This window comes from Onychostoma macrolepis, chromosome 20 (assembly GCF_012432095.1).
Source record: "Onychostoma macrolepis isolate SWU-2019 chromosome 20, ASM1243209v1, whole genome shotgun sequence".
Lineage (NCBI taxonomy): Eukaryota > Metazoa > Chordata > Actinopteri > Cypriniformes > Cyprinidae > Onychostoma > Onychostoma macrolepis.
The window spans coordinates 8,821,344-8,831,872 of NC_081174.1; the positions used below are offsets into that span (position 1 = coordinate 8,821,344).

Sequence of the window (10,529 nt, forward strand, 5' to 3'; positions counted from 1 at the left end):
TAAAGATACTGTACCTGAAAAATGTAAAGCCGTTTATTATATTTTCTTTTATTTGTCCTATCTATTGATTATTCATTTTATAGCACAAGGCATTGATGAGGATAAGGAAACAATTTAAAAACAATTCAAAATAAATATTTACAAATGTGTACAAAACTTGTATTTTTGTACAAAAGATAAACTTAGAAAAATGTTACATTCAAAGGTAAGCTCATTCAACAGTATTTGTATAGCAAAGCTGTTTTACACAGAAAATACTAACAACAACAACAACAACAGTAATCTTCACAAATAAATCTCTTGGTTAGTGAGGAACATTGTAAGTAAAATAGAAACAAATTTTGGAGGCCATAGGGTCAGCCATCCAACACTGAACTGGATTAGATCCAAAAAAAAGTAACAGTCTGAACACAAAGAGGTCTGAGACACCATTACTGCTTAAGTGGTCCAAAAAAGGATCCGAGTCCTCGTTCAGGAACAGGGCCTGTGTGAATGTAAAGAAAACTGGGTCCTTTTTTACTTGGTCCACCTCTTGGTCCACTTAAAGGGGTCTGGGTTCGGTTCTTTTAAAGAGGACTCAAGTGCGAAAACACCCTTAATAGTGGATTTACAAGCATGGATCTTACTTATTACTTGTGGATTATTCTGACGGCACCCATTCACTGCAGAGGATCCATTGGTGAGAAAGTGATGTAATGCAAAATTTCTGCTGAAGAAACAAACTCATCTACATATTGGATGGCCTGAGGGTAAGTATATTTTTAGCAAATTTTTGAAATATTTTGTCAGACATTGCAGTGACAGCAACAGAATTCAAACTTCTTCAGAAAATAAAATTGTGATCCATGAAAAAGCTGTGACAGATCTCGACAACAAAACGTGGTCCAAAAGTGTTCAGGAAAAGCTGTAATTTTTCATATATTTCTTGGTATTATAACAGTCCCTAGATGAAAATAACATCAGTGATCTGACTTCACAAATGTCTGCAAAAATCGTGTTCTAAGTTTATGCATGTATGTTTTCATAAGGGGTCTGTCTGTCTTCCTGTGCTGAAAGCTCTGTAATGTTTTCCCATCTGTTCCAAGCATCAATCAAAGGGATTTTTTAATATTCCCCTGGCATTAATATCATGAGATATGTATTGCAATTCTGATAAAGTCTGCTTGTGTGACACATTTTGTTTCCTGTTTCAAAACTAACTGAATTCAGTTTCCTGCTTTCAAAATTGCAGTCATTGGTGTTGTTTTCTATTCAGCTTCAGAGTTATTTTGGATATACATATGTCAAATGTGTGAGCCAAATGAAAGGCCGAATGTCTGATATCTAGCCTTTTGAACTCATTTTGATGATAGAAGTTTGTTGACAGCAGCGGTCTGGCTCATGCAGCATTTACTCATGCATACTAATAAATACGCATCTCTCATGCAGTTAAGCTCATTTCCAGAGGCTGATTTTGAAATGTCCTTACTTCCTATTTAGAAATGTCAGGGCTTTTAACTATTTCCATTTGAATTTTCGCTGATCTTAAGATACTCAAATAAGAAGTGTATGAATCAGCAGAACATCTGAAGAGGGACAAACACTCATTAAATCATAAATAATCATGTTTAGCTATGATCTCATTACAACTATAAATAAAAATCCATCACAATTCAGAAAGTAACATCATTTTACACTGATTAATTCAAAGTGCGCTCAAGAATTTATGCCGAATGATAGGAAATACACAGTCCGCCTTGCCTTAGGAGAAACTCTTTCCCTGCTACTTCAATAATCTGTTAAGACAGCTGTGAAATAGCACTAGAAATTATGCATCGCTTATGCAAATAGAACGCATATGCAAATGGCCACACTGATTGGACGGTGCCAGCGAACAATAATCTCATGCTATTTTACCCAAACCACCTGCAAACCCTCAAACAAACAACAATGACTGTGTCTGACATTCACAAGAGTCTCTGTCCGTCCCAATATTCAAAGAGATTTGGAGGTAGTTTATTACTTAAGACAACATCGCAAAGTTGAATGTTAAAGGAATACACCAGATTCAACATATATTAAGATTAATAAACAACACTTGTGGTATAATATAGAAATTGTACTGCAATTTGTTACTTAGAAAAATCTCAGATATCTAGGTTACATTGAGGCACTTACAACTGAAGAAAAGAGGGCCAATGCGTAAATGTTTAAATACTCACCGTTTCAAAACCAGAGTCACAAAACGTAAACAATGTGTGTGTTAACATGATTTCAACATGGATAAAATAGTAACATTAGTAACATGTTCTGCGTAAATTTCTGAGTAAAATATCCAATTTTATAATAAAATATAAAACAACCAAAATGACAAGGATGACTTTACAGTTTAAATAATGCACAAGTTTACATTATGTGTTAGTATTATTAATATACTTTATGTATTTAGTTAAAGTTTTGGTGATTTTGTTGCCTGTGATTTTTTTTAAATAAAATTTATTCAGCTTTATTTTATTTCACTTTTAGTTTTAGTAATTTTAGTCTTGAACTTAAACGTTTTCATGTAATATTTAATTATTATTTTTTTATTTTATTATTTTCAATTAACATATTTAGCCTTAGTGACAATAACAAGACTGGTTTTAATAGAAGAATTAATGAAAGTGCATTTAAAAGATTTATAAATTTTACTGTACATTTCTCCCGTTTTACTTTCCAAAAATTGGACTCTTGATAGGGTGACCATACATCCTCTCCGTACATGTCCTGGCCAGGATTTCTAATTTGCCTGAAATGTCCAGGTTTGGATTTGTTTTCCTATTGTTTTCACACTTGCTGAAGGTAATGACTGAAAAGTGGTTTGACCAATAGCGTGCAGCCATTATATATAATCGGCCAGTTGTGGAATGTCGAAGGCGGGATCTTCAGAGAATGGTCAAAGTAATGCAAATAATGTATGAGGACAGTAGAGAGCAAGCCAATAGAAAAACAAATCCAAAATCCGGATATTTTAGGCAATTTAGAAATCCCAGCCAGGACATGTCTGAGTATGGTCAGCCTAATTTATATCCATTATAAGTACCTCACTGTATAACCTTGATTTATGTTTTTATTATTTTGTGGATGGATGAGTCAAAATATTTTTTGTGGTAATCAACATTACGCCAACATTGCTGCTGAGTTTAACTGGTACTGAACCCAGGATATCCCATTAATAATCTTCAATGCAGATGGATTTTTCTAGATGCGTTCACAAAAATGCACAGCTGCTGCTCTTTTTGGGGCTTGGCATGAAAGTATTTTTTGTCATCTAATTTTTTTTTCCCCCATTCTTTTTCTGGCAAGGTCAGTTATTGGTTATTGGCTCTGGATCCTCATAAATCCTTTATACTGTACTCGATGAAAAGCAGTCTGGGTTAGAGAGTGTTCTGGCATGGCCAAACATCGGACTGCTAGCTGCTGGATAAGAGAACTGGATCCAGCTGTGCTTGGCAGAGCTCAACGCTTTGAGTGATGGATTTGGGCCGGACTTTAGCCAGTCCTGGTTTTGCAGCTCTGCCCCTTGTAAATGCCTCGGTCTAATTAACTGCAAATCACACAGTTAGTGTAGCCATATCCAGCATCAAAGGTCAGGCAGGGAGAATTGCAAATGACCAGTCTGGGGAATAAGAGCGAAAAAGGTCCAATATTATGAGAGAGGGTGGCAATCATTTTGGCAGGAGGTGGTGTTATGGGCTCAGGGTGTGGTGAGTGGAATTGTTTACTGGCACTGGTAAACCCTAGAGAGTCAAAACGCCAGTCGAACATCCTAGAGAAAGATGACAGGCTGTGTGCTCTACTTTAGCCTGAAAGGGGAGAGTGATTCCTAACAAGCTTTTCACTGGAGTGTGGAGTGACTCAAGAGCTGGGGTCAATAAGAAGAGGAGAAACAACGTTGAATGTTCACATATATTTCATGCTGGATACTCTAAATTAGCACATAAAGTACCAATGGAGTTCGATACTGAACAGAGATGCCCATAAAAAAAATAAAAATAAAAAAAAAACACACAAATACACTTATGAACCCACATTTGTATTCAGTCTTTATCTTGTGCTGGGGAGTTGACCATTTTATTAGACCATTTTAAGTTGTGTATTTTTATATTTTGTGTTTTATGCACTCCAGAAGGTCATTACAAGGCTTACGACCAGTTTAATGTAGCAGCATGTACCATATTTTCATCAAAACATAAAAGCACATAAAGGATTCCAAACATCTGAGAGAACAATGTGAGTGAACATTTACTCCAATATGGCTTGATTTATTTTGATAGATATATATAAATCTGAAGAGGGACAATCGATTAAAAAATGATATCGCGTTAATCACAGTCATGGACTGTGGTTAATCATGATTAATCGCAAATTTAAAATACTAGGATTTACCTGTAAATGTGTTGAAAAAGAAATGCATGACAAACTAGTTTAAGGAAACAGAACCTTTCACACTTTCACCAGGTATGAGACATAATCCTTATTATTCTTTTGTTTTTATTCAGCCATTATCAGCCTTTGTACTGGCAATAAAACGTTTACCGAGCCACATCACTTCAATCCCAGTATACCCAACTATTATCAAAAGTATTTCTAAATAAATACAACAAAACATTTATTGCGACCTTACATGAAGTATTATGACAAAATGCATTATGAGGAAGAATTGGACCGGTTCTGCAGATGCATTAGAGCTAACATTAGCATCATGCTACATAAGACAATTTATGAGATTAATTGTACACTTTTACTCAGAACTCACTTCAAACCACCATCGAGTGTTTGTAATAACTTCCTTTTACGATCACATGTGGAATTTGGTCGTTTACTGTTGTTAAAATATGCTACTTATAGCCTTTTATATCGCTGCACAAATTAGCATTTCAGATGTACACATTCAATCAAGAAAATCACATACAAATATCCTATTGTGTGTTTATTATCTTATATAATCTATAGTGGCTGTTGTCATGTTTATTTCTGCTGTGTAAAAGCCTTAACATGTATGCTCTGCTGAAACTCACGTTATTTGTGATGTTACAACCGCCTCTCCATTCTTAGGTTGACAGGGATACATTCCAAGTATAATACACATTAGTAAAAGGATCCATTTAAATTTTTAATTGTCTATACACCTTGGGCAGCCATGGTACATTATAAAAGTAGCCCAAAAAACCACAACCCACGGCTCTGTAATTTTTCCCGCAACTGTGTTTTCAAAATATCCCACTTGTGCCGCAACCCTGGCAACACTGGTTCTGTCCCCTCATCACACAATGATAGATAACCTTCCGCACTGCGATGATGGGAAGAAGTTGGGGTCAAACCTTATCAAACGATTAATTTGTGTTAAAAAATATTAACACATGAAAAAAAATGTTATTAATCGCATGCGTTAACGCGTTCGTGTCTTAGGACATCGATGTGTCATCACGAGCTGCAAGGTTTAATTTGAATTTGTCTGTGCATGTTTTTTTTTTTTTCTCCCGAAGATTGTGTGCCCATTGATGAGCATTATATGACTGACAGACTGCAACGGTTTGAGTTAAAAATCTTCGTTTGTGTTCTACTGAAGAAACAAAGTCACCTACATCTTGGATGCCCTGGGGATAAGCAGATAAACATCAAATTTTCATTTTTGGGTGAACTATCCCTTTAAGAACACTTAAGCAGCCTTTAATTTCATGTTCAATATCATATTATCTGCAAGTGCAGGAGTTTTTAAAATCATACTCTTTTAAAGTATGAAATACTTTACAAGTGCATATTCAATACAATTAAATAAGAATTTTTATTTATTTTATTTTTATTTTTATTTTATTTAATGGGGTTCACTGTTGTTTTGGACCCCGTTAACTTTCATTGTATGAAGTAGTACTTGAAACATACAGGTCTGGAAAAACATGAGTTAGTAGTTGATAGAATCTCACAAGAAAACAGTGCTGAATCATAGAATCTCAAATATTCAGTTTATTTCCAGATATAAATTAGATCTTGAACCCCCGATTTTCAGTGCAGTTTCATTCCTTCAGATCCCAATGCACAGGCACTCAAATCTGAACAATAAGAAAGAGAAGGAAAACTCGCTCGGCTGTGGTACATAGCAGCACATTAGTAGTGTAACTCTCACTCGATCCCTGCTGCTCCCCTAAAACCCTGGCAGCCACAAACCTTATGGAGCAGAAAACTACATTTGTATTTGTGTCCCACCCAGGACTGCCTGTTGCCTCATGAGCCGTTTATCTAGGACGGATGCCACGGTAGGGTCAGCTCCCTGTAAAAGCAATGAAAAGTTCAGCATTTGAATCTGAGAAGGTGTGATAGGAATAGACAGATTATTTAACCAAGACTGCATCAGCCACAAAACTGAGAAGTCTGTCAGTCGATGAGTTATCAACATGTGAAGGGCAAAGGTGAGATTCTCACGCCTGAGACAGGCAAGTTTGTTGTTTGTGATTTTGTGTAACTAGATATCTATCCACACATTACTGTTTTTTTAATGTCAGAAACTAGTGACAGTTGTCCCAGGATTCAATATCTATTTAAAAAGATGCCTGGCCGAGTTGCTGAATGTAAAAGCTTTCGGGGAACTTTTACAAACCCTATATGCCCTTGACTTCCTGTAGTCACATGGCTCAGGTGGTTGGCTCAGAAAATTCTGCACTCCAATAAACAATGTTCCTGTAACAGCCGGGCAACTTCCATCAAGATGAATGGGAGAGCTAACGAATAGCTTTCTTCAGCTATAATAGACCTGCTTGCTCTCCAAGCATGTTGCCAGATGGTTGGGGTTTGGCAAAGGTGAAAGGAAGCCATCGTTCTGTTGGGTGAGAAGGGAGAACAGAGGAGGCAGTGTCTGGGAAGCAGAAAGCACCTGTAGTCTCTCTGAATCCAGCCATAGAAACCAGCTTCACATTTTACTGCCTATCCAGAATGATAAAAAGCCACAAGAACCTCAGTCAATGGGACATTAGCTAATTTTGTTTATGTGATTTTGAACGGAAAAGAAAATGGAGAACACATCTTAAGTGCAAAATGGTGAGTTCAGCCAAAGTGATCTCAAAATAAATGTAAACAATTTGATTCCTTTCAGTTTCAACTTGAAACTTAGTTCCCAGGTTTCAGCATGTCCAAAATGTTGTGTAATATAGTAGCAGACAGTAAGATTAAAATAAAAGTAAAACAAAATAAAAATGAACAGAAAAAAAAAAACAGAAATTTATTATGGCTGCCAATTAAAAAAATTAAAATTATTAACACAGTTATCACATCTTTTTGAATCTTCAAAAGACAGAATGACATACAGGTTTAAAATTACATGAGGGTGAGTAAATTAAAGAATTATTATTTTTGAGTGAACCATCCCTTTATTACCCATTTAAAACTCAAACTCATGGCATCATTCATGCAATTGTAATTGTAGTGTAAATGCATTCATTCTACCTCTGAGTTGCAATAAATTGTCTGTAAATATATCTAAATGCCAATTTCAGATGCAGCTTGTGGAAAAAATAATAATTTTTAAAAAATCATGGACATTGTAGCGTAAAAGTGTGTGTTTATTTAATAAACTGTATGGCCAATCCAACAAAATATATATTTTTAAAGCTACTTTAATGTCGTACTTTAATGATGCTTTTCTCATTTATCATAATAATGACTTTAAATTATGGACTGGGGTTCATTTCTCAGTCAAATTTGATGTGCAATTAATTGTATTAGTATTAAAGTGTTTTTAAGGATTAATTTTAAGTACGTATTTGATTATGTTATGTAAAAGTAAAATAGGTCAAATGAACAATTAAATAGCCAGTACTAACCAATATACATTTAACATTGATTACTTATGTATATATGCATCGGCATGAAAGTTAATCGATTTAAAAAAAGTGTGCATTTGATTCTTGATGCATGGTTTCTAACATATTTATTTTCTGTATGTAGAATTATTAGTAGACATGCAATACTTTTATTATTTAGAAAGTGGCCGATATTTTATATTTAGATTGATTTCTCCTCTCTAAACAGTTTCTTGGGCACGTTCTCTCATCACCACTGCTGCTACGTGAATATGACGCATCACAACACTACGGAGACCGAGACGTTAGAAGTCAGAAGGCATTAAAGTTAATTTATGATTTTCTGTCTGTCTGAACCAAATAAATAAAAGCAAAATATCTGTACCATATTGAATTGCATAGCATCATTCAGTATTTGTTTCTCATTCCATTGTATTGCTTTGAATTGCATTGTGTTGAATCGATTCGAAATCAAATTGCACTGCATCGTAATAGGGGTGAATCGTATCGCATCAATAGTTGCTTTATATGCATCTTTAATTTATCATATCGTTGGCAATGCACTGAGATGCATATTGCATCGGCCTCAGTTATTGAAAAGCACATCCCATGTACTGTCAGCCAATATAGTGCTAACATACACTGCATCCCTACGAAACACGGAGAAAGTTGCTTTTTATAGTAAGAAATCTTACCTATGTGACAAGTAAAAGCCTAGATTTCAGGTTTAAGAAATAGCGTCTCTTAATTGCTTTTGAAGAAACCATGTCTGTGAGCAGAGCCTAATTTGGAGTGAGAAACAGATAATTTGCAGAATTAATTAGCAGATGCACTATAGCTGAACTTGTAACTATAAAGAGAAAATATCTTTCAGAAAACCCTCAAAGCAGCTTTGTGTGGCTGGGAACTTTGAACAAGTGCTAGAAGAGAGAGAAGAAAAAAAAAAAACCTTCACATTTTTCTGACCTGTGCTGCCTCAGAGATTTTTGAAGGTGTTCCATTAGCAGAGTAGTTACTGAACAAATGTGCATTTGTTGAACATTACTTTGCCTCCTTAATCTGGCTCCACATTGGTCTCCATAGAGATTTTCATCCCGAAAGGTTACAAACAGCATCCTGACACATAAATAATATCAATACTGTGGGATACCTAGAGCCCCTGTGTCTCACAGCAAAACAGCCAGGTGAGTGTGGAGACGGTGATTCTGTGTCATTCATTGCAAACCGTCTCTCTGGTCCAACAAAACAAACCTCATTCTCTGAGTGTGCATTGATAAGAACCCTTTCACCAAGCACAAAAGACCCTGGAAAATGGGATGTTTACATTGCCAATAGGGAAAAGGGGGGAAACCCAGAAATGCACATTGAAATCAAAGAAGCTAAAATCATTCCCATCTTGGTAAATGAAACTGCTCTTCTGAGTCCTGAGTGATTTACGCGTAGAAATTAAGATAACAGAGAAAATTAAAATTTAAGATACAATCAGCCAGTAACATATGGAAAATGTTATCTACCCAGTTTGAGAAAAGTATAATTCCCCAAATAAGTTTGAGAAATGGAAATCATAGTGTATGCTTGCAGTAAGACTTTATCTGTTTGTTTTAGGCACAGTGCCTGAATTTGGTCTCAGCATTATGTAAGATTTTTGAAACATTCACATTCTCAATAAGAAATATATTGTATATATATATATATATATATATATATATATATAAGAGATTAGTATTTAATTTTAATTATTCATTATTCTGATATAAAGTGGGGGGGGGGATACACATTTTACTGTTTTAATAGCGTTTTCTATACAAAAACTATGGAAGCCCATTTACATCACTGAAAAGAAAAAAAAAAAAGGTTATTGCGAATTTTTATCTCACAATTCTGACTTTTTTTCTCAGAATTGCGTGATATAAACTCACAATTGCATGGCGGGAAAATGAGAACTGCGTCGGACTGAAACTAGCAAAAACACTTGCGCCGTATTGTGCCGGGTGTATATATCTCCCAATTCTGACTTTTTTTCCCATGGGCGTGCTGGTCTGAAAACGAGGTGTGTTCAGGCGCATCGTTGGTGCGTTGCTATTTTGAGGAACTGAAAATAGACTGCGCCATAGACCAACTCAAACCTGGTCTAAAGTCAATGGCGCAATATTTTTTTGTTATGTAAAGAGCGCGTTAGTAGAAAATGCGCCTCTGGGCAGGTCCACAATGTGCGTTTACTTTACACACAGGGCACACGCGCAGCAGCACACAAACATGCCAAATTATTAAAAATTAAAGGATTACAGTGTAAAAGAATATTATTGTGTAGGCTACATAAATATAAAAATTTACATATTTATAATACATGTCATAATGAATAGTCATTGCGTGTATCAGAATTAGCCTACCTATTTGCTCGCGCATGAGCAGATCCGTTTGCTCTCTGGATACGCGTTCAGGCTGTGCGCCTTAAAATTCCGCCGTTTAATCCGCCATGGCGCGAGCGCTCTTAAAGGGAGTGGGAGATGAGACTCTGATTGGTTTATTGCACGGTACGCTTAAAAAACACCCATTACTCATTAAGAGAATAGGGACAACCCGTTTAGACCATGCACCGGGGCGTGCCGACCGTTTTCCCGTCGTTAAACTAGCAAAAGTGGATTTGGACACACCCTGAATGCACTTAGACCATGCGCTTAGATCATTAAAATAGGGCCCTATATCTCGCAGTTC

At 35.8% G+C, this 10,529-nt stretch overlaps 1 long non-coding RNA gene across 3 annotated transcripts; it reads right to left on the reverse strand.

The window, feature by feature from the left end:
* Positions 1-5,965: 5,965 nt before the first annotated feature.
* Positions 5,966-10,311, reverse strand: LOC131527520 (uncharacterized). 3 transcript variants are annotated; one of them, XR_009267672.1, is made up of 4 exons: positions 10,205-10,311; positions 6,617-6,835; positions 6,187-6,289; positions 5,966-6,071 (listed from the first exon to the last, which is right to left on the reverse strand). It is a non-coding gene; the product is annotated as an uncharacterized LOC131527520 (long non-coding RNA). The 3 variants fall into 3 exon arrangements; XR_009267670.1 differs by having other exon boundaries at positions 5,977-6,289; XR_009267671.1 differs by having other exon boundaries at positions 5,977-6,289; positions 6,617-6,939; positions 10,205-10,300.
* Positions 10,312-10,529: the final 218 nt, after the last annotated feature.